The following is a 24,235-nucleotide window of genomic DNA, read 5'->3' as shown; positions in this document are numbered from 1 at the left end:
CAGTCCATTCAGCTGCACTGGTGTGAAGTGGGACTCAAAAGCGCCGGTTGCCTTTGATCTGCCATCTCTTCATGTTTACCGCTGGCTCCCTTGCCACGGTCATTAACATGCAGCAACCTTACCGCTTTTTTCCCAGCCCTTTGGGTAAGATGGGATCAGATGTGCCAGCACGCGCAGTCTTTCTGAACACTCTTGCATAACACTTTATATCAAAAGCTCATTATATGTACAATGATTCTTCATTAAGCCGACTGCTTGTAGAGCATCTTATTTTCACTAATTAAGATCAGTTGATTGCAAGCAACGTCACGATGCACTGAAACCACTCTGTAAGGATTGGGAACCCCTGAATTACCCAAGGGGGATCTCTGTTTGGAATTTTTGGACCAGGGAGCAATTTGTTTGTGAATGTTTAGTAACTGAGTTTCATTAGAAAGTGTAAATTTGAATTAGCATAAACTTTTATTTTTCTAGATTCACTTTTGTGAATTTAGAATATGTGGTTGGACGAAATTTGGGAAATTTTTATTTCCCCCAAACCCACAAGATATATAGTGTTTATTGATCTTTTAATAATAAATTATTTCATCATTTACTAGGGAATAAACAACCATTGCAAGCAATATGACTATGGTGTCTGATCATGCCATAGTTAAAAAAATAGGCCACCTTTAAAAGTTGCAGGTACAGAATAAAAGGCTCAGAGATAAGCTCTGTTAAAAGATAACCACGAGTTAAAAGCTGCCTTAGCAGGACACTGCCAGAAAAATTTTTTTAAAAATAAATACAAATGTGTATCTGCTGCAACACCCTTACTGCTGTGGCCCACAAACAAGCAATTGACTTTTCATGGGTTCCACTGAGGCAGTGACACGGTGGAAATTAAAGAGGTCAGGACTCACAGTAAACTTCCAAGAATTCAAAAAGCACTCACATTCTCTCTCTCTTCAAATTCGTTTGAATTCCATGCAGTCTCAGTTTCTTCTTTACTGATGAATTGGCCACTCTGCTCAGCATTTTCTCCTTAGAGACCCCCTAACTCTCCTCGGTGACAAACTTCCACTAATCAAACTCCAATCGTCTTGCCTTCTTCCCCATCTCCACTTTTTTTTCCTTGACCAACAGCAATATCTCTCACAAAGGAGGGAATGTCCTAGACCTGGTCTTCAGTCCTTCTCCAACTTCCGACCTTTCGTCCACTCCATCTCTGACCACCACTTCCTGACTCACTCTACCTACAAGATCCACAACTGTCCTCCATCCATCCTTCATTCGACACAACTGTCGAATGAAGGATCAGCTGTATCTTCCTGCATTCTTTCACATCTCCCAACCTCTGAATCATTCTTCTCCTTACCACTAGAGACAGCCACTAACTCTTTCCTCAACTCACTCGCCCTTTCTATGGATTACTTCTGTCCTCTATCTTCTAAGCCCAAAAGGACTTCTCCCCCTGCACGCTGGCTCTCTGATACATTGTGCAGCAATCGACCTACTGTATTACCACTAACCTTAATGCTGCTAAAACTACTTTCTACAAGACAAAACTGGAAGCCTCTGCCCACAACCCTCAAAAACTACCACGACATATTCTTATCTCTACTCAACCCTCCGACTACCCCTGCCCCATCTTCCCTAACTGCTGATGGTTTTGCCAACTTCTTCACAGGGAAAATTGTAAGACATTCTCCACCACCAATGCTACTCTAACTTCTGAAGATTCTACAATTGCTCTAAATCAGCTGAAAGTTAAAATCAGATGAAATCATTCAGATCGAATCTACAGGCAATCCAACCACCTGTCCACTAGACCCAATATCAGAAAAATCCATCCTAATCTTTCAACACAGGCCACCCAGATACTGGTTCAGTTCTTAGTAATCTCACGACTGGATTACTGTAACTCCCTTCTAGCTGGTCTACCTCTATGTACCATCCGACCTCTCCAACTAATACAAAATGCAGCAGCATGAATGATCTTCAACCTTCCCAAAATTCTCCCACACCACCCCTCTCCTATGTTCCCTCCACTGGCTCCCAGTAGCAGCACGCATCAGTTTCAAAATACTGATGCTGGCCTACAAAGCCAAACGTGGAGTAGCACCATCCTACCTCACAGCCCTTATTACACCTCGCACTGCACCTCGTATACTCCGAGCCTCCAGTACTGCTCGCCTGGTCCCTCCATCTCTAAAGGTAAAAGGAAGACATTCATCTAGACTCTTCTCCGTATTGGCCCCTCGGTGGTTGAATGAACTTCCCCTCGAGGTCAGAACACCACAGACTCTGAGTATTTTTAAATGGCAGCTTAAAACCTTCCCCTTTAGAGAATACTTAGACTAACTTGTAACTTTCTTATAGCCTGACTTATGTAAAGAAAAACTACAACAGAGCGAATAAAAGGTTGTATTCATAGTTGGGGTCCTAGTGAACCAGAATTGATCCCTTTTTTTTACCACATTGATGGTAACATGGAAGGACAATGTAAGTCGCTCTGGATAAGGGTGTCTGCCAAATGCCTTAAATGTAAATTCTGTCTACAACAGCACATAATATAAAAACTACTGACCCCTACATGGCCAAATTCATCATCTGAGTGCAGATGATCTCATGGAAGGTTGGGAACACTCTCGCCACGTCCCCAGAACCTGTTCAAGAACAGAGGTTGCTCCGGGAGCCCATCCTCTGCAGCCAAAGATAAGAGGCTCATGCTAAAAGGAGCTTCAGTTTTAAGGATTCAAGAGAGGAACAACAGAAACAAGTGAAAAAAAATCTTACTTCTTCAAAACGACAGGCAGAGGTTCCCCCAATATTAGGCACGTCTGGTGATTTGTTTTGATTTTTAATTCTGGTTAATTATCTTCTTAAACGGAGAAAATATAAATAACTAACCCTAACCGGAAATGCATTAAGAGAAAAATAAATCCCTCATGAAAAATGCCTCAGTAAATGAGTGCACATGCATGATTTAAAAAATTCCAACCTTTCATATTATAATTCAAATGTCAGTCTAGAATGTTAATGAACTCCAAAATAAAAGGTCACATGATTAATTTAAAAAATCATTCCTCATTCTAACCATCCTGCAACAAAGGGAAATAAAGCTGTAACTAAATCCTCCCAGAATAATGCGGAAATTAAGGAACAGGATTTCTGTGTTGCTGTTGGATGTCACATTTTCAAACTGTGATTGAATGCTGCATCTTCTTGTCCGTAACTTCCTAAAGTCTGGCGAAGGGAGGAAGCTATGAGGCTTTGTTAGGCACCCAGGACTGCTCAACCTTTAAGGGCAGAGGAAAGATCACTCTTAGTAAACATCTTCTCTGGCCTTGTCTTTAAAAAAGCCCCTTATTACACTCATGTCACTGGCACATAAACGAGATTTGAAAAGACTCGCTCTCCCACAGTCCAATTAATCTGACAAGAGTAACACGCTGAAAGTTAAACAGGCCATGCTGCTCAGCCATGTTACATAATTCTGGCCGTTCTGTCCCCGGCATTTAGTGCCGCTTAAAAAAAGCTTAAAAAAAAAACATTTAATCCAAAAAGCCGGGTCTGTTTGTGTTGAACTCACTTCAGTATTTGTTGCTGTTCATATAATGTTTGTACTGGAGAAGTGATAAAATGGGCAGATCAGAGCAGAGCCTCCTAATGTTTCATTTTCAGTTCATGCGTTTAGTGTGTGTTCCTCGCCTGTAGCTAAAGAAACAGAGTAGCAGCAGGACCACAGAACTGAGACAGGGGACAGCAAATGACCCATCCATCCCGACAATTCCTCAGAGGCACTGGGACATGGTGGAGTGGTAGTAGCCTAGACTCTGTTTTCCATGAGCTAAATAAGGCATGGAAATCACAGTCTAGACTGTTCTCATCCGCAGTTCAAGCTGCCACCAGATCAGCACCATCGCTCTCTATGTTCAGGAACATCTTGAAGATCTCTTTAGACAACACAGAAACATTCTGAAACTACATTATAAAGTTCCCTCACTTCATTATCTTCCCATCATACTATGTTTTTAATAGTTCTAGTGTGTAAATCGCTTCACAAAAAGGTGTCATGTTATGTGATGTTTCCTAATGTCCCATCCACCACTTGAATTAAAGCGCTGCTAATCTTTTAATCTAAATGACGCAATATAGATCTTATGTACACTATCGCAACGGATCCTGTATTGTGAGACGTATCAGATAAAGACAGGGCATGTCGTGTTGACAGAAGCTAACCATCTTGAATGAGGGAGTAGGGTGTGTCAGTAACGTTTTTAATATGCTGCCTGGGAGGCTGGTCAGTTGGTTTGTCTCCAATATAGAGAAAACAAGCAAACACAAATTTCATGTACATATCATTTCCAATAAATATCCATTTGACATAAAATTGGTGACATGTATATCTGACATGTCTCTGACAGTGTCACATAAATGGAATAATACAAAATGGCCTCTAACAATGTGAACAGCCTCTCCAATCTGGAGAGCAGAGCGGACGGAGAGGGGTGCCGAGTGATGCATTACTGTTCAGTGTGCTCATGTTCCGGCCCGGCCGACTAATGTGTTTGGTGAGGAAGACAGGAAGATATGCACTGAAGATCCTCCCTGCGTCCTGGACCCTTCTTCCTGCAGTCTCGGGGGTAATCGGGTCAGACAGCTGACCTGGATTTGTCTGGCCTGCTTCACACTTTCTCTCAGGGCGCCTTGGGCCTTTAAGGCCTCTGTGACCATGCAGAGAGGAATCTGTCAAGATTAACAAACCCCTACAGAGTTTATTGTGTCACATAGACCTTCATCCACAAACCAGACGAGGTGCTGTACACTGTGCTCCATGCCCTCCATGCACAAAACACTATAACACGAGTCATATTGTGCCCGTCATCTTCAAGGTTTTCATCAGAAACAAGCTGTTCAGTTCCTCTCTTGATGTTGTATGAATTGACCACCAGCTAAACGATCCATTGTTCTGGTCTGTGACATAATATGTCAACTGAACAAAGCGCTATACTAATCGCTGTGCATTGTAGTGGAACATACATTTGTACTGGGACAGGAACAGCAGTCCAAATAAATTGCCAAGTTGAGCTATAGCTTGACTAAACTGTACATGGGAACGTACCGAGTGCTGGCGTGTGAAGGGCTTTGCACTCATTACATAATACTGCACACTGCTGTCACACCGTGACCCCATGTTCTCATTGCGACCCCTGCTTGCTGCTACCCCCTTGCTAAATGACCATATGGACCAGCTGCAGGCTCCGTTCCGCTCACAGAAAATGCTGCCCGCACGTAAACCTGTCGAAGGCGGGTATGCAACATGCTGCCTACGGCTACCAATCACAGGAAACACGTGTTCTGCTTTTCCAGAAGAGCCGGGAGCTCTCCAACTTAAACAGCATCAACAAAGGTCTGAGCTGGCTCAAATGCTAAAGACAGAGACAGCCAGCCACACAGACAGACAGCAGACATACTGCACTCTGGGGTTGTGAGGGGCTGGGTGGGTGGGTGGCTGCATCCAGAAATGGTCAGTTTTTTGGTGATGTGTGTATACGTACGTATATAGAGGGTGTACGAGGTCTGGCCCGGCTGTCCCCATCTGTCAGCGGGGGCCCCAGCGCTAGTGGTGAGTGGGTCACATGAGAAGCAGGCATTTCCTCAGATGCCTGTCTCCTCCATATCGTCCTCTGGACTGACAGGTCTGCCACCACTGGCTTAAACATCCCCCCACCCACCCGTCCGATTTAAGTTACTAACCACAAAGTTAAGCCTCCCCACACCGTCTGGCCTGGAGACTTCAGCGAAGGGAAACATGAAACACAACATCTAGTGGATCATGTGATGAGTGGCTGGTCATAAAAGTTTCTTCGAAAAAAATACTAAAATATATGTGCAAATGGTCCACATGTAGGCATGTGAAATGTTCAGAAAGGCTTTCTTCATTACAAACAACACTACTTACAAACACCAATAAAATGTATAATAATGCATCTGAAGTACAGTTTAATCTCAAATACATACCTGTAATTCAAAGCTTGGCAGGCCAATCATTTAACTTCTGTATTAAACAATAAATATTCCACTCAACACTGAGATCTACGACTGCCACATTCACCAAAAACACATTGCTTTTACTAAGAATAAGTGTGCAAAGGGCACCCAGTCGAAGGGAATGGATGCCTGACTGAAGTGTCCGCGGTGATGCCGCCACTTAATGACAGGTACAGGGAGAGCGGAGAGAAAATCCAGCCCTCTATAAATTGCTTTAAGTGCTCTCCTTTATCTGTGAGCACATTAGGTGAAGAGCCTATCACAGATCAATATCCAGGAGGAGTGGGTCTTCCCGCACAGAGTTGTCCCTTACCACTCTGCTACATAAATAACATGGCACCAAAAGTAACGTGACTGACGCAGATTTTTATTGCTTTCTGTTGCTTTAGAAAAAAAAAAAATTATATATTAATTATATATGTATAACTTCGATATCACGTAATTTTTTAATGTACAACACTTTGGTCAACTAGTGTTGTTTATAAATGTGCCTAATAAATAAAATGGACGTGACTTGATTAGGAGTTCTCAGTGAAAGATAACTGCTTCTTCATGTTTCCCCAGAGCAACAGAATCGACCAGTTGACCTAGTGTCTTTGGATGGCAGGAGACTGGAGAGCCCAGAGGAAACCCGTAACAACACAGGGGCAGAGTGCAAACTGTCACACTGTGCGCCCTCACTTTTGACAAATTTTCCACATTTGCATAATAACGTTGCACACATTTCTAAAACGTAGCTGACCTACATACATAATTCTAAAATATTATAACACACTCTGCTGAAAAGCAGAGACCATTTTTACCCCCTTGATTCCACTTAGAAGATTCTCTGTATGTAACAAGTTAGCACATTTCCTTGGGGGTCGTATCCATTTCCTACTACCGAGCCACTCAGGTCTCATCAGCTTGGCCATTTGGCCTGATGGATGCGTCGGCGGCTGACCACCAGTTAGTGGGAATGTAAAACCTGCTCTATATGCTTCAGTGAGCCATTTACCATGAAAAGAGACATCTGCCAACAAGCAGAAACATTTTTTATTTACTGTGTATTAGCGCATTGTGATTCGTCTAGCCTGTTCAAAATACTGGGCCTGTCGGTGTGTCGCAAAAAGCTTTTTCTTTCTTTGTTGCGCCATTGATAAAACGTAATTACTGATTAATAAAGAGCTTTTAAAGGTTCTGTGGGAAATGTGTTTGCGAAGAACACAACATGAGAAACGGGGTACATTTACAACCCCAAGTCGTGACATCTAGTTGGTAGTCGCATATGACCCAAAAGACCCAGGTTCAAAACCCACATTGTGTCTCTGAGCAAAAAAAAATGGATAAGGCCATCCAATAAATGCTGTAAATGTAAATGTAGGATGTGGTGAGTCAATGTTTTGGGCTAAAAGTATAGTCCATAGAGCCTGACAACATAACTGCCAAACCTTCTCTTTCGGCAAGGCAGGGCAGGGCAGTTTCTCTTCATTTTAGTTAATGGCCATTCTGTGTAATGATATAATTCTGTCTCCAAGTCAAATTTCATATGTGCCCAGGTGTGGAGATGCAGGAACACAGAGGCCATCAAAGAGGTATTAAGCTAAGTACTCAACCTGTACAGGCCTCCGGGGCTTTGGCCGGGCACTAGAGCGTTTAATGAGGGTTGATAATAGTGGTGGAGGATTATAGTCCGATGTGCGGGTAATTATCACCGGCAGGCACAGGAACTGAATTCTGCGGCGTGACAGTCCTGACCCGCGTTGCATGCCCACTTAACATCACCTCTCTGTAACAGGGGGATGTTTCGAGTTTTGTATGTAAGAGTACTCTGTCACTTAAGTTTCATTAAGGGCGCGGTGTTACGGATTAGCCCGTCTCCAGCCGATTGCGTTTAACGCCTGATGTGCCGCGAGACGCGCAGGAGCCCACAACTAATCATTTAGAGCACACTACAATTATTTCACAAACGCCGATGACAGCTTTAGCAATGGTGACTCTGCTCAATTATAAATAACTGCCATTATAAATAATCCACCAGCTGTTCTGGCGCTGATTTTACATGAGCTGGAATACCGAGTCAGACTGACAGATGTGATGCTTCATTTAATGAGTCATTTAGCTGCCCATGAATAAGGAGTGAGAACCAGAGTTAAGTAAGAGAAGGTATCAAGATGTCAAAAGCTCTTTTACAGATTAAACTAATGAATGATCAAGCAAGGGTCATGTTTTGGAGGTGAAATCTCACTTATGCACGTTTCTCACCTCAAATGATACCTCTGCGTTGGCCTTATGATGATACACACACGAAAATAATGCCAAATAATGACGTGTATATTTACTATGCTAAATACATAGTTTCAATACAAACAATGCTAAATGCGTAGCTACTCTGAGTTAAAATGGCATTTACATATGAAGGTGATAGATAATATGCTGCTATATTCTGTGCGGCTTTGGGGTTTTACGAGTCCCTGAATAGCACAGGTCTTGAGTATTGTAACTTACGGCCTGCTTTAAGGCACACAAAGGCATGTGTTGTCTCCAAGACAAATGTGCGTCCATGCTTATACAGGACTTAATATGTTTAATATGTTACTAGTTTCTGTTTTTAAAAAGCATGCTAAAAAGTGCTAAGAACCCCACTAGTGCATAGGAACCAATCACAATGCAGTAAAAATATGTATGGTAAGCCTTTCTCTGGCCTCCGGGGAGCTCCCGGTCAAGCAGCAGAGAACTTGCTTCGGGGCTTTAAGGCGCACTCGGTGTACCCCAATCTGTTTGATACAGTAAGGAGTCAGCATAAGCCTTGCCGCGCCTCTCTGAGAGGATAGGTGGGGCACTATTTGTTCCCTATGCTTGGGGCTTAAGAAGAACAGGAAAAGACCCCTGCGACTGACCCTGCCCCCCTCCCTGAGCCAGGCATCCGAGGCGGCTCACCGGCCGAGCCAAGGCTCTGAAGCAGCCGCCCAGCACTGAAAACGCCCTAATGAGTTGAGTAACAAGGGTCATTTAAACAGGATTGCACATGTGCATTAGACTTGAGGGGAATGGGGTGTCGGGGAGGTGGGGGAGCGGTTGCCGTGGAGACAGTGTTGTGTGTTCCACAGGTTTTATTGTGAGATCCGACACAGAACGCTCCCCACAGATGAGACTCTGTGTGTATACAGAGCAAGAGCCGGAGCCCTGTTTTGTCCCGAAAGTGTTTGCAATGTTAAATATTTTATCTTCTGTCAGTCAGACAGTGAGTGGCCGTTTACACGAATCAGACTTAGCGTCCCTGCTGAATGGGAGCTTTTGTTTGGAATAAAATGAAATACTAGCAGTTTGTTTAGTGTCAAAAGCGGAGAGCGCTGCTGACTGCCTGTGCATTTGGGTCTAATCTGGTGGAGGAGAATCAGCTGGGACGCACGAGGGGGAATGGCAGAGGAATATGCCCCTCGATGCCAGTCTAATACACCATTGGCCATTTTAAATTCACACCCTACATGATGGGACTTGAGGGTTTTCGATCCATTTCCAAGCCCATTTTCCATTTTACTAAAGCCACGGTGTTGGCAAGCTATTCTTAGTTGTGGTTTTGTGCATGTGATCCACCCCAGCTCAGGTCCAGTGGCCTGGCAGTTCGGCAGGAGGCACCACGGGGGCTCGCACGTCCTCCTCCTCAGCTGTCGGCCAGAGACAGAGTGGCTCCTAGATCCCTGCCTGCTCGTGGTGTGAGAGCGAGGGGGGCTGCAGATTTAATGTTTCTCACTCATAAAGTGAGATGCATGGGAGGCAGGTTCGCCACACTGGCCCCGGTTCTGCTGCGCTGAAACGTCTCAGAGGCCCGTATGAGGCAGAGGAGACACGCGGCTTCATTTGCAGGCAACTGCTCTGAAACAGCAGGACGCTGTGATTCCAAATGGAAAGAAGTAATCGTTCACCCACTTCTTTATGCATCAGCCAATAAATTGATAATCCAAATGAGTCTCACTTGAAAATAAATGAATGTGATTAACACATCTGGATTTTGACCTACATCCTAGCCAGAGCACCTTTGAACACGCATTTTCATTATTTTCAAATGAAGAAACACGGCTGCCTATCAAACGCAGAACGTGCTCGTGGTGTTTTGTGGGTGCAACTTTTTCAGTGGAGGTCAGGTGCACCCAGATGAAAAAAATCACATATGAGATGCAGCTCACAGAAGTCTGGCCGCCTCATCGAAAAGTATTTTGCACTAAGGAGGGGAGCACTGGAGCAGAAATGTGTTCCACACACACACACACACACACACACATTCAACACAGACTGCTATTTATCAGCTTGGCAAGTCTGATTGGCATACAGGCTCCACTCACCCACCCTGCAGCAACCCTAAATTAACCTTCGGTAGCATTTAGAAGACATATTAGCATAGCATAAAGTAAATCCACGTTCTGCTACATAATCGCTTCCCCAATAACACACAACCCCAATTTTGCACAATGATCCATAAAGTGACCGTCTCGCTGTCTATGGTCTAACGTGGTTTGGTTCAGTGCTGGATTGGTGGGAACATGAGAGCTGGGCAATCCATTTCACTTTCTCTGGCACACGGACAAAAAAACCTCACAGATTGTTGGGCTGGCAAGGCTGCGCACTCCCCCGACATACACATGGTTTCATTTTCACTCATCCCGAATGCGTGTGTACATGCCGCACTCTCTTTTTTCCTGTGTTTGGCTCCATTATGCATCTAACCAGCGGACTTGCTAGTGCTTCATACAGTGATTGAAGTCTAGACATTTATAATTGAAACCACATTGTCTTTGTGCACAAAGAAATAAAAACACAATGCACAAGAAGGCTGTATTAAAACTGATGGGTCTCTTTGCAAAAATACAACACAGGAATCCTGAATACTGTGGATTTTATGAAGCATTTTCACAGCGACCGAACCATGATACAGTGAATGGGCAAATCCAAACCCAGAACCTGGACAGACCTAGGGAAGTCTTTTACAAGCTCAATATGATGAAACAAAAAAAGTTATAATAATAATACATGAGGTAGTAGAGCAGTTTCCCACAAAGGAAAAGAAAGAAAGAGAGGAAGGGAAAAAGAGTGGGCTGGGTGGAAAATATATTTCTAACAAATCATTTCAAAACACAACTCGTTTACTTAAGCAGTGAATGTGTCTTTTTTTTTTTTACATATTTCCTTTTGGAGTTGAATTTGGACATGTGCTTGTGGACATAAAAAAATAAAACTAATGACAAGAAATTCATGAACCAGAAAAATTGTGAACAAACTTGACAGAAATGGCATCGATGCGAATAGTATGAGCCACAGTAACAGCAGCGGAGAATATTGAGGTAATAATGACTTTCTACAATAAACATTTGCTGACCACACTACAGACGTTCCTCTGAGTGAAATTATTAGTGCTCGTCGACAGCTAAATTACATCAAATCATATGTGAGTGATAATGTTAATAATAGCATTAATAATAAATTAAACCCTGTGTCCTGGGCTTATACTGATGATCCACTCCTCGCTAGGAGTAGTGACGGGGTTTCCCGCTTGCAGATGCATTTCGGAAGAATGAGATGCAGCGAGGGGTTGATGGAATGCACTTATCTCAGCATGGAAGAATGTCCCGTGAGACAGAGGAAAACTTGTTAGAGCCTTTTTTTTTTCTTTTTACATTTAGGGGATGACGCTTACGCTCCCACGCGAGTCTCTGAAGGTGCCACGTGGCTCAGAAGAGCGGCTGAATTGCAGGTTAAGGGGAGAGAAGCAGCGCTTTGCCTCGGAGCCAATAAAATAATAAATCTCAGCTTTCAATTTGACTGCAACAAGCGTGGGACGTGGCAAAGGTAAACACAACCTGTTATTATTGCCATGTCTCTGCTGACCCTTCTCTGAAAGAGGCTGCTGAAACATACCAAGAAGAAAGCCATGAAGCTTCGGGTGGGCGGTGGCTTGCAGTTTTACCAGCAAGACCAGAGGCGGGTTTAGGCCGTTAATAAAGAACCGCAGCCATCAGTAAAAGACAAACAACTCGAACTTCTTCAGATTCTTACCTAGCAAAAAGAAGCCGTGTCCAGACCTCTGCAGCTCATTTTAGGGGTGCCTGTAAGAAAAAAAAAACAACCAAAAATAAAACCACCACATTAAACCGCGTGTGAACACATAATGACACAACTGCAACATGTGCAGCGTATTTGGGCCCGTTACAAAATGATTCCCCCCACTAGGGCTCCTGCTTTTGGCCCCTGAGATGATCAGCAGATTGTTTTCATTTTGAAACCGAACCAAGCTTGACCCACATTAGGCTGTTACGTGATGCACCTGCTTCTGGCATCTCCTCCTCCCGATGTTCCAGGAGCCCAACCATGCTGAGAGTGTTGGTAAATGCACGTTTCCAGACTGAATCACCGGACACCTTTCATCTACCGGCAGGACCAAGAATAGTCAGGAAAATGCGATTCCATTAAATTTACCGGAGAAGATGTTTTTTTTTAATCATCACAGGAAGTGATTCCTACTGACCCATAACTCACCCATAACTTTTTTCTCAGTGAATTAGCCCGTCATGGCAATTAATAAGAAACTGAACGTCTGAGGTCAGTGTTGTTCTGCCTCATTTTGCACTGGTTTATTTGTATTTTGAAAAGTCATTCAGAGAGTCGTTTGTAGGACGTTAGCGTAGGACTAAGAACAGCGCTGTGTGCTGAAATGACATATTATGTGGCCTTCTGCGGACTGAGTTTTAAAATGTGAACGTGAGCTGCCTATTGAGAGCAAACAAAGGCATTAAGAGCTGTCATTATCCTAAAAGGGACTGAAGGGCCTGTCAGCACACACACACGCACACACATTAGAGTTACTTACTCACAAATGATAGATCTTGAAGTTTCAACAGTAATGAAGACCCTGAGATGATAGAACTTTCACTCTTGCTCACATATGAGAGGTGTGAGCGAGGTGGGCAGACTCATTAACACTTTCTTGAAAGAAAGCATGGAGGGAATAACTCTGAGAGAATTACTTATCATACTCAATGGAGCTGAGCAATATCGCTGTCATGGTATGAATATGTGCAGTATTAATATCAGAAGATCCTGTGGAATAAGATAATTCTCTTCATTTAAATCTTCAGTAGCCCTGCCAAGTTTCACTGTTTATTACTTTATGACTTCACCAGTGTGAAGTCATAATGCAATAGATGGAATAACCATGTATATTCCAAAGGGGAGAAAAGACATCAGCTTTCAGTGAATTCCTCGTCCATGGCTGTTGTTATCTCAGTTCTGGTTCTGTTTCTCCATCTTGGCATGGAACATTGGTGTCTTGTGATGAGGATGTGTTTTTGATGGGTTCATTTTCAGTGAATCTCAGCAACTGTGATCTCACCCACGTCCAGGTTCAAGACTAAAAGTAAGTGTTAACTGTTTTTGGTGGAAACATGTCTAGAGGTAATGAACAATAAATAAGAAAACAGTTGAGTGGGAGGATAGCGTTGAGTCTAGGGATAGAGGAGGAAGTGCTAAGGTCTCCATAAACATGAGCAGAAGGTCATGAAGGGGGCACTGTTTGATAGATGCACCATGCAAAGAGCAAGCCACGCCTGCAGGCGGTTTCCTCAAGTTCATCCCAAGGGATCCCCTACAAGCCCGTAACATATCCTAACCGCAAAACACACCAACATGTTGGCTTCAGGCTTCTAATATCTTTGTTTGGCGCTGTGACATACCCCATACCGCATCCTATTGTTCCTACCAAGACAAAACCACTAATGGGAGATGTTATGTGGTGAGGGACTCTGATAATTGGGTGAGCTGGCAGCTCATATCTGCTGAATTTATGGGTGCTACCATCAATAAAGGAGCCAATTACTCTGGTAGTTAACTGCCTCAGACTAGAAAAGGTGCTATGCACCGACTAGCAGACAGTAATTATAATGAAGCACTGCAACCCCCCCCCCCACCCCCCACCCCCATCTCCCTCCTTTTACACAGGTCGTAATCTCAATTGCACAGAGCAATTTGACTAAATTAATGTATAATTAACCATACAAATAGTTTTAGGAGTATTTTCTTTACATCCTTGCCAAAGAACGACTGGGACCCCACCACATCACTCAGGCATTCAGCTTCATGCTGCTTGATATACAAGCTGGTTAAGCAAACACTTAAAAGCATTTAGCAAAAAAATAAATAAATCCCATAAGCCCCCGCAACCAGAGAACTAAAGCACCATGCAGGCCTCTCGCACTCATGCCCTCAGCTCTGCTTTTTTGAAAAAGAGAGATGAGCTGAGCCATCGTGAACCTGTAAGAGGTGACGCTCAGCTTTTCCAGCAGAGTATGCTGCCACTCAGCCCGTCACCTGGGGGCAAGGCTTTAAAGTCACGCCAGTACAAACAGCGTTCCCCCTTTGGGCCGAGACACTCCCATTTTCTAAACTGAAAGAAAAGTACACTGTTACGATGTAGATTTCTCAACACATGCTCTTCTCCGTGCTCACTTTCAGGTACCAAGTACAATTCCATTACAAATTACGGGAGGAATACCTCAATGTGTTTTTTTATTGAGGACGCATCGGGTGGTGACTTGAGTTGAGTAGCCAAATATTTGTTAGAACAATATATTTAAGAATGAGTGCACGATGGTGCGATAGTTAGCGACATGGCCTCACACCTCCCAGGATGTGAGTTCGAATTCCGGCTTGGAACGAATGTGGAGTTCGCTCTCCCCATATTAGTTGGAGTTTCCTCCGGGTCACTCTAAAATGTCGCAGAGTTGTCACATATACATGGAGAACTGAATTAAAACAAAACTTGAGACCTATAATTATAAAACAAAGGAGATTGGGCATCCTGCGTCCTCCGTCCTATGGAATCTGGACTTCCTGGCCAAACTTGGCAAGTCCGAACTCAGAGTGCTTCATGCACTTCGTATGGAGAAATGATTTTTATTCTCTTTGCATTTGGAGATTGAGGTATGGGGTATGTTACTCATACTTGATAAGAGCTCCTGGAGGGAATTTGAACAAAAATTCCATTAATTTCATCAGCATGTTAAATGCTCATTTGACTCCAAGGTAAATCTCACAGAGGCGTGTTTACCATGTTACAAAAGATGCTCGAGTTACTGCTCAATATTCGAAGCGTCTGCAACTCTCCTGACCAGGGTTCATCCATGGCGCCACCCTCCTAAATTAAAAGCAGATGAGAGCTGCTAATGAAGCCCTTACTCATTTAAGACTGCCGCTCTTCTGACACATAGCAGTAAAACATCACCAGACTCCCACGCACCCCGACCTGACTCACCTCGCCTAGGGTTCCAGGTTTCCTTACCTTTGCGGCTGCCCTCCTGTGAATCCAGGTCATTTCAATCAGATGAAGAGTCTCTGAATACGTTTTCCGCTCTGAGCATGTCGCACCAGGGAGTAGGACAGTAAATTGTGCCCATTTAAAAAAAAGACAGAGAAGATGAGAGCAAGAGAAAATGGGAGAGATGTAGATTTGTCCCCATCCTGCTTTCTCAGCAGATGCTGAGCACGACTGCTTTGCCCTGCATTCATTTCGTTCAACACGATCCATCTGCAGGCATGTTTGTAGCCATGGAAACTACTTAAATGCTGCCTGGTCATCCAACAGCAGCCTCAAAGATAATCTTCTGGTGCGTTGTGTTTGTGTATTGCATTATCCTAAGCCACCTTAATGGGGGAAAACACATTAAAATGCAGGCCCCAATTCAAGCCTTAATTATTAGGTATTGATTAATGGCTCAAGGGGAAAGATTTAACAGCTCCCCTCCTATTCAGCATGCATCCAACTAACCATTGTGAGCACCCCACCTTCCAAGGAAGACTCGACTGCCTTGGCGTTGCCTGGTGTTTATTCCCTTTTAATTGACCAACATGTTTCAACTTCCCCTCTCCTCGCAGAAACACTGTGTTCCCGACCGGGATAATAGCCTCAAACGGGTGTTTCGTGCTGTAATTAAGGTCTCCTCAAAAACACAGCTTCTCCTATTCCTCGGCAGCTCAGTAAAGCGATCTTCGACCTTTCACCTGCGGTCCACCTTAGTGGACAGTGTTAATGAGATACTGCACAGTTTTAATTTGTATTAATGTATCAATAGGAAGCAGCGAGGCCACCATAGGGGCAGTTGTTGGCCTAGAGGTTAAGGAAAGGACCCGTAATCAGAAGGTTGTCAGTTCGAGTCCCAAACTGCCATGGTGCCACTGAGGTGCCACTGAGCAAAGCACCGTCCCCACACACTGCTCCTGTCATGGCTGCCCACTGCTCACCAAGGGTGATGGTTAAAAGCAGAGGACACATTTCGTAGTGTACCGTGTACTGTGCTGTGTTTTACAATGACAATCTCTTCACTTTTACATAATTAAACACATAGCAAATCTAATTAAGACAATATTATTCCATACAAACATGGCCATGAGTCAGTTTTTTTTTTTCAGTTCGGCCAAATGTTTAATAACCTACTGTATGTTGGTGCAGAAGACCTGCATGATGGAATCATATAATCGAGCCACACTGGTGGTCTGCTGGTGGTGGTGGTGGCCACGGCTCTCAACACCTTCCAGCCCACTGGCCACAACAGAAACTGCGCAGGCCTTTAAATACAACAGTGAGGTCTGCCATCCTTATAAAACACCCCAAAGGGCGGCGGGCGGCCACTCCCGAACCCACTTCTTTCCCTGAGAATGGGACTGTTTATAATCAAATCCTTTTGGCCTGATGTTGGCTGCATTTACAGAACACGATAAAAGTAGTTTTCTCCTTTTTTTTGTCCTTCCATTCTCACTCCCACCCTTAGGGCAAATAATATTTATGATCTCCACTCTCTCTCCCTCCCTCTCAGTCCCAGTGGAGAGAGGCCATTAAGGGTGCAAGGGAGAAATCAGAGCTGTTGCTGGGTGGAGTGAAGTGTGTATGTGTTTGGTGGGGGGGGGTTAACAAGCATTAACGCACCCCTTAATTCCACATCAGCACTTTCTCATCTTTTCCAGTTTCCCTATAGAACTAGAACATTTCCATAAAAAAAGAGAGAAAAAGAAAAGAGAGGTGAAAGCGGGATGATTACAGGAGGAGCCGTGGGGGCTGTCAGAAAACTTTAGAAACGTGACGCAGAGTGAGTCATGGGAGGAACCTGCCGTTAAGGGAACAAGTCCTGATCCACACCCGCTTCACTTCCACCATGCATAAAAAGCCAAGCAGGTCTGGGATCAGCACCGCCAGCGATTGTTTTGAACGCCCATGTGTTAAAAAGCTTAGAGGCTGCTCATGGTTGGGTTCTGACACGGCAGACCACTGCTCCGAAAACAAACAAGGACAAGGGGTGGGACCCCGTTTCCATCGCTATTCCATATGTGAGACTGCAATTAACCTTTGTAAACCACTTAACAAACAAGCCCTTTCAACTAAAATTGCTAACAAACTCGGTGCAATAAAAAAAAGTTAAATTCTAGATCAAAACTCTATATTACAAGGCGCACATGTGCAGCCCCTTCCACGTTTCATTCATTTTCATTCTCACCAGGAGAGCGCCTGCCGCAGCCTAAACCACTTTTAACTGCAGCTTAAAAATAAATCCCATGAATTATTTTCCCATTCATGCACTGCAACAGTGCCAATATGGAGAGCGTATTACCCAGGCCACACAATACCTTTGTTCTTTTTTTTCCCCTTGCTCTCCTTCCTTTATAATTTTCCTCTGGAACACTCTGGCAGGGCTCCTGGCACTGGGAGAATATCTCAGGCTGCTCCGTGCCCGAGAGCCAGGCACAAAGGGGGCCAGTGTTGGAGTGGAGGGCGGACAACAATCGGAGGCACTCAGAGGACAGCGATTTACTGATGGAGCTGCATTCCACCAACTCTGGGGCCCAGGCCACGACATTAATACTCACCCCCAGGGGAAAAGGGAAACTGCGGAGAAGGGTCGAGGGCGATGGCGAGCCTGATTTCTTGTGCTGTGTTGTTGTGGGACCACGGGCATTTTTTCACACTTGTCCCTAGGGGCCGACGGTCTTTCTCTCGCTCCATGTGAGGAAATCTCTCTATGCCCCCCCCCCCCCCCGATTTTCACTCTTGTTTTGTCGATTTTCTCAGTTTGTGAGCAGCAAAGGGTGCAATAGTTTATCAAAACGGTACAAGGAAATAAGTCATATCCTACACAAGCTGTCAAAAACTCTCCCCCTCCTGAATAGCTCCATGTGAACGTTCATTGTCAACACGCGCATCTGAGAGAATGGCACCACAGCAAAACAAGCGGCACTTGAACGTTTGCGTTTGAAAGGCCACATTTCTATTCATTTTCATGTTATAATACTTTGGGGGAAACGAGGTCTGACATTTAGTGTCCAGTGGAGTGGATCACATGACAGCCCCTGGGAAAAGACCACCCAGAGCATGGACCTCTAGGACAGCTGGGGTTTGGATGCGTCATTGGCCTGTACAAGGAAAATCTGCATCCTTCAGATCCTGACAGAGGCGGAAAGGGAAGGAGACAATGGAGCCTATTGTCACCGCAGAGTTTCAGCAGATGTGTCACACAGCTGTAGATAAGAAATGGCGCACGAACGATTGCATCACCTCAACTAAGTCCACTCTGAAGCCCCCCTTTATCCATTCAGCTTTACTTCAATGAGCAAACAGTCGTTCTATAGACAAACATCAGCGTTTTTCCTGAGGCCACATAAGTGGCCTTCGAAACTGTCTGCAACATCAAAGCAAACGCACAAGCAATACCTACAGTGAGCTGCTAATTAGTCAGCAAAACCATCATAATGGATGCTTATTATATTTCTATACAGGCTGACCACCAAGTGCACGATGAGGTCACACTGCGCAAAGTCCAAAATGATGGGCTGCTTATCAGCAATGATGATATGGAGAAGCGTGTTCGTGCTGACCAATGGGAATTTGTGTTTTTAAGATGATCTCAGTGAAGGAGGTGGTGGAAAACAGCAATCATCTCTCAGCCACATATGGAAAACACAGACAGAGATGGAAAATTCCAGGTCTGGAAAGCTGTACCCGGCACTTTGAATTTGTTAATTGGCACTTTTATCATATTACTCAGTCAATTATTCTCATGCATTTCTACATCCATGAGGGAGAACTGTGCATTGTTGTTTTCTCCCCATCCGCTCAAAACTGATAGGACGAAGCTGAGAATCAATGAGTTATTATTCCCTTCTTCTGCTGTTGCTAATGATGGATAGGGAATCTGACTGGAGCATATCTAGCCAAAGAGGGCACTTGAGGACAAATCCAGCATAGTTCTGCACAATACAAATGCCACCAAATGAGCCTAGTTTTGTTGCATAAAAACCATAGGGCCTGCCGCTCAAACATAATTACAGGATTGTTCGCAATTATGAGTTGCTTCAGCACTACTCCAAGCACAAACTGACAAAAGAACATTTTCTCAAAGATATCTATTCCTGCACGGTTTTAGAAGTTTTAGAAAAGGAAATCCAGTTACTGTGATCTTGGTGAACATTCTCTCTCCTGCCCGTGAGAGTGAAGAACCAGGTCATATGTTCAAGGCCAGCAAAATTGGAGGTATAGGTATACAGCATGCATCTGTGAACCATAACCAACCTGATTTTTTTCTTGTTAATGAATATGTACTAAATTTGTTGCTGGTGGTGGATGAAGTACATGTTATTTTGAATGTCTTGCACTTTTACACACACTGAACCACGTGCACAAAGCCATCTTTAAAATGAAATATTTGCAAATTCCAACCAGTATTCGGCAAACAAAAACATAGATTCAGGGTGACACAGTTATGTCAAGACATAATAACTAATGTAGTAAAAAGTAATGTAGTGGAGTAAAAAGTAAAACAGTCTCTCCAAAGTACTGATACAAAAAAAAACTTCAATACTGTCCACCTCCGTATGTTGCTAAAAATGTTATCCACTGTAGCTCTTCATGGTTTTTTTAAGCCATCAATTCAATCCAAAATGCTGGAGCTCTGACCTTTCCAGATAATTTCCAAATAATTTGCATCTATAAACACAAAAACGTTGTCTAAATGGACAATTAGATAGAGATTGTAGGGATTGGAGTCTATTTGCATGGCCCAAAAATGTTAAAATCCAATTCATTCCTTATCCAAAAGATCTGAAGAAGTTCTGAATTACTATGTTCAACAAGAGAACAGAATCACATTGTACAGCAAGTAAATCAGCACCATCATGTTTTTTTAAACAGTGGCCTGAGGGGCTGAGCTCTGGCGATGAGAGCATCACTCTTGGGTGAGCGAATTCCTCAAGAGAGGGCAAAGATTACGTAGAACCCTCCTCGGGATGAAGGCCTGAAAAGCAAAAATGAAAAAAAAAAAGCAAAAAAATTTCAATTTTCTTCTTTCTATGTCTTTGGTTTTTGCACAATGATCTCATCTGCATTATGCATAAATCAAGTCGGGCAAATTGCAAATTTGAAAGAAAAAAGTTATATTGGCCTACCATCAGCCATATGTGTTTTTAGAGAGATGATGACTGTGGTCAAATGATCTCCTCAACATGCCAAGTTGTATATTCAGTTTCTGGAAAATTACTCTTTTTTTTTTTGTTCTGTCACAGGCCTGGATGTGCTTAATGGTAACTGTGAGTCTTTCTGAATACAGGCTCATAGAATAAAGTGAAAAAAAGAAATGTGTTTCCCATCAAAACCCAGCATAAAATGGATCCAAATCTCAATCATTAGAAAAAAAAATGTCTAAATGAGAAACACTGATGGGAAAGACCTGAACGGGGGATTTTTGGTGCTGCATGCTGTCTTCAGCTTGTCACCCAGTTGGAGGGCCTTGATTGGCGGCCGGAGCTGCCAAACACCATGAGCCTCTCGTACAGGTGGGGGTCTGTTTAGACTTCCCTCCATATGTCCATGCCAGTCCTGACCTCCACCGGACAAGGCGGTTCACAGCAAACTGACCAACATGTTTCACGTGTGAAGATGTCACCAATACGGCGTGATTGGCGGACTGAGCTCCATCGTGACTCATCAGACACTAAAACTCTAATGCAACCTCAGTGTTTTTCAGGCTGCCCACCACGCAAATAATTACCGCTCAGCCAGGATAAACACCAGCACAACTAGTAGCCAGAAATAGACTGTAATGGTTGCAACAAATTACCAGGTTGACTTCATTATAGCCACTACAAGAGGAAGGAGGCTGACAGCACAGTAATCACATGTCTCTGAAACGGGCATGTTTGTTTGTGTGTGTGCACTCTGTGTGCTCTTGGGGCATTTCGGTGAGTAAATCCCCGTTGCAGCGTTTAAGGCGGTAACGTGCCGGTGATTTTACAGCATGGTTACGGGTCCGGCAGCACTGTTTGGCATCCTAAAGGAAAAGAACCAGGGCAGGTCATCCAGAGAAAAAAGACTTCAAGAGCTGCAGTTGGAGAGCTGCATCCAGATCATGTTTAATGAGCTGAGGCCTGTAGATGTGGCAGGATGGGAGAGGTGACACTAACCACAGGTCAAGGCGGGCTGAACTCTCTCCTGAGCATGAGTTGGGAGGTCAAGGTTAAAAAGCACTGAATCGGTCTCTTAATGCACAAGGCCAGGTGGCAAGTTATGCAATACAAATGCCTGAATTTGTCAACATACAAATCGGTATAAAATTACTAATAATGAAAAGAGAAGAGAAAAGAAGAAGTTTTTAAGCACCATGAACAACCAGCATTCATCAATTGCAGCTCCCAAGGGATCATTAGCTCCAAAACTCTCTTCTTGGGATTCTATTTTGGGGTAATTATAGAGGAAGTGATCGCGTGAATCACCATCCACTCAGTAACTGTCAACTTATCAAAGGAGTAAAAAGAACAGAGAGGACAGTTCAAGGCTTTGCTCAGGGAAGAGAGCCGTGCATTTAGTGCCGGCAGGAAGCCCAATTACTCTCAACGCTAAAGTCCCTCACCGGTGTATTTATAAAACCTGCATGACCGAGACCTGATCCTCTTTGGATGCGCAAGAGATGAGGGTTAAAATGCCTAAGGAGGGATCTGAAACACACACACACACGTACAAACTAGTATTCAGCATTCTAATATGGATGCTATGTCAGTGCATCAACACATCAAGTATAGGTTGCACTCTGAATAAAATATTCAAATATATTCATTGGGCTATATCAGATCAGATGTTGAGGGGGTTTACAATTGTTGGAGTCACACGTTCAAAATTCAAAATGATCAAAATTCTTTGTCACATGATTAGTATAGCAGAGATTGTGTGAAGGGATCCAATTTAGGGATGCAACGGGACCTCGAGCTCTGTGTTGCCAGATTGGGTGGGTCTGAATCTTATTTTGTTATCAATACAGAATAAGTATTGAGGAAATGAATGCGCATGGTACTTAAACACATATCAGTTCCAGCAGCTGGGTGTGTGTGTTTTTGGCGCATTTCTGAATTGCTGTGAGGCGAAAAATAATCACACAACTGGAAACACACAAACTTAACTGCACGGGATGCACTGACGGAAAATGCTTCTGGTCTAGAATGAGAAAGAAAGGTGTGCGAGACAAGCCCCCCTTCCCCATTCCAAACTTATCATCATAAAATGTCATCACATTGTCCTGTGGGTGATGGTAACAATGGCATTTTTTTTTTTTTTTTTAAAGTGTCGGTCCTCTCTGGTTTCTATTGCTATATTCTACACATCCTGAAGAAACGCTTGAATTGCCATTCGGCGAAATTGCCCCGGGCACACAAACGGGGCCCACCGACAGATCCTCCAACCGCTCCCCGGGGTCTGAGCTCCACTTCGCCGCCGGTGGGAGTTGTTACTCAGCCGGTGGTTTTGTCTCGGCGACGCGTCGCCAGTAATCACGCCGGACTCGCGGGGATGCGAGCACTTCATATTCCCCGGAGGGCGACACCGCTTTCCGGAGGGGAATACGGACCCTTGCCCGCGGGGAGACGAAAGTTTCCACGCTACTCTCCCTATCGTAGCCCCGCCGTGCCGGGCGCGGAGGAGCGGAGCCCTACCTTGTACCGAATTTCCGCCGCCGCCAGATACCCACGGACGGCGCTTTAACTTCCCCCGAGAGTCCAGGAGCCGGGGGGCGAGTTGCTCTTCTTCTTCCTCGTCTTCTTCCTCCTCTAATTCTGATTATTATTATAATAATCTTGTTTTTTGTTAGTTACGCCCCTCCGCCACCAGCGGGATACGCTGCGCGCAGCTCACCGCCGGAGGAGAGTGTGAGAGTGGGTGGGGGTTCCCGGTCCCGATCCCGATCCTGACAGCCCCGAATCGGGGCGGGAATTTCTAAAAGGGTGACACCGTTCCGCGGCCGCGCCACGACACCAGCGCCTCGTTATTTCCCCGCCAGCCGGAATGCCGGCGCGTGCGCGCGTGCGTGCGTGCGTGCGTGCGCGCGCGCGCGCGAGCGAGCGTCTCGGCTCGAGTCACGACTGTGGGGTTTTTTTTTTTTTTTTTTGAAACGGAGAGGTGTCGTTCTGCTGGAACTTTGGTCCGTGCTCGTGGTTACTATAGAAACCAGGTGGACTGGCAGATGTTGAGCAGCAGGCACGTGCGCCTTGTGCGTGATGATGGTCTGCAGGAGAACCCACTTTCCAAGATCCAGACCCATAACATCTGGGTTACAATCATGCAGAACATGTAACATTGAACTGGCAGCATCTCCGAATGGCTTACTGCCATTTTACTATTGGATTTTTTTTTTTTTTACTAGTATTGTGTTTCACTTCCATTGCTGCTGCCTGAAATCTGCATGTGAAGGTCTTGGAGAGGCTATGCAGATAATCGCTACCCAAAGTTGCTGATGGACGATGTGCAGCGCTGATGATTGAGGGCATGCCTCAGATCTCTCGCCTATCCTACAAAGGAATGCAGCTCCTGTAACAACATCAGGGGTCACGAGAGATGTTGCACGACCTTTCAAGAGGCATTTTAACTTTAAAAAAAGATCAGGGTCTCTTTACTGGTTTTTCATTGTCCTTTTGACACCTGGCCAACTTCAGTTCTGTCCACAGTTCCTCTGCTCAGAGCAACAAGCACAGTTCTGAGGCAGCATCAGAGACAGAGACAAATCCAGTTTACTAATGATCTGACTAATGATCCTGTAGATTTTCTGAAGAATCTGTCTGTATGGAAGACTGTTTATCTTAGTCATTTTCAGCTGCTGTTCTGAAGAGGGAGCCATAAATGCCTTCTAATTACACGCTGCATGTTTTAAAG

At 44.4% G+C, this 24,235-nt stretch overlaps 1 protein-coding gene across 2 annotated transcripts in view; it reads right to left on the bottom strand.

The window, feature by feature from the left end:
• The window catches only part of ppp2r3a (protein phosphatase 2, regulatory subunit B'', alpha), a 62,385-nt gene extending 39,013 nt beyond the window's left edge, over window positions 1-23,372 (bottom strand). The window contains exons 1-2 of one of the 2 annotated variants that reach the window (XM_028975530.1): window positions 23,023-23,372; window positions 12,067-12,116 (exon numbers count right to left, since the gene is read on the bottom strand). The gene's annotated coding sequence lies outside the window, so the exon portion shown is untranslated. Of the gene's footprint in view, window positions 1-12,066; window positions 12,117-12,334; window positions 13,806-23,022 lie in introns of those variants that run through there. The other variant, XM_028975531.1, reaches the window with a different exon arrangement.
• Between the last annotated feature and the right edge of the window lie 863 nt (window positions 23,373-24,235).

Source organism: Denticeps clupeoides, chromosome 4 (genome assembly GCF_900700375.1).
Source record: "Denticeps clupeoides chromosome 4, fDenClu1.1, whole genome shotgun sequence".
In the NCBI taxonomy this organism is placed as follows: domain Eukaryota; kingdom Metazoa; phylum Chordata; class Actinopteri; order Clupeiformes; family Denticipitidae; genus Denticeps; species Denticeps clupeoides.
This window is presented reverse-complemented; position numbering and strand designations above follow the sequence as displayed.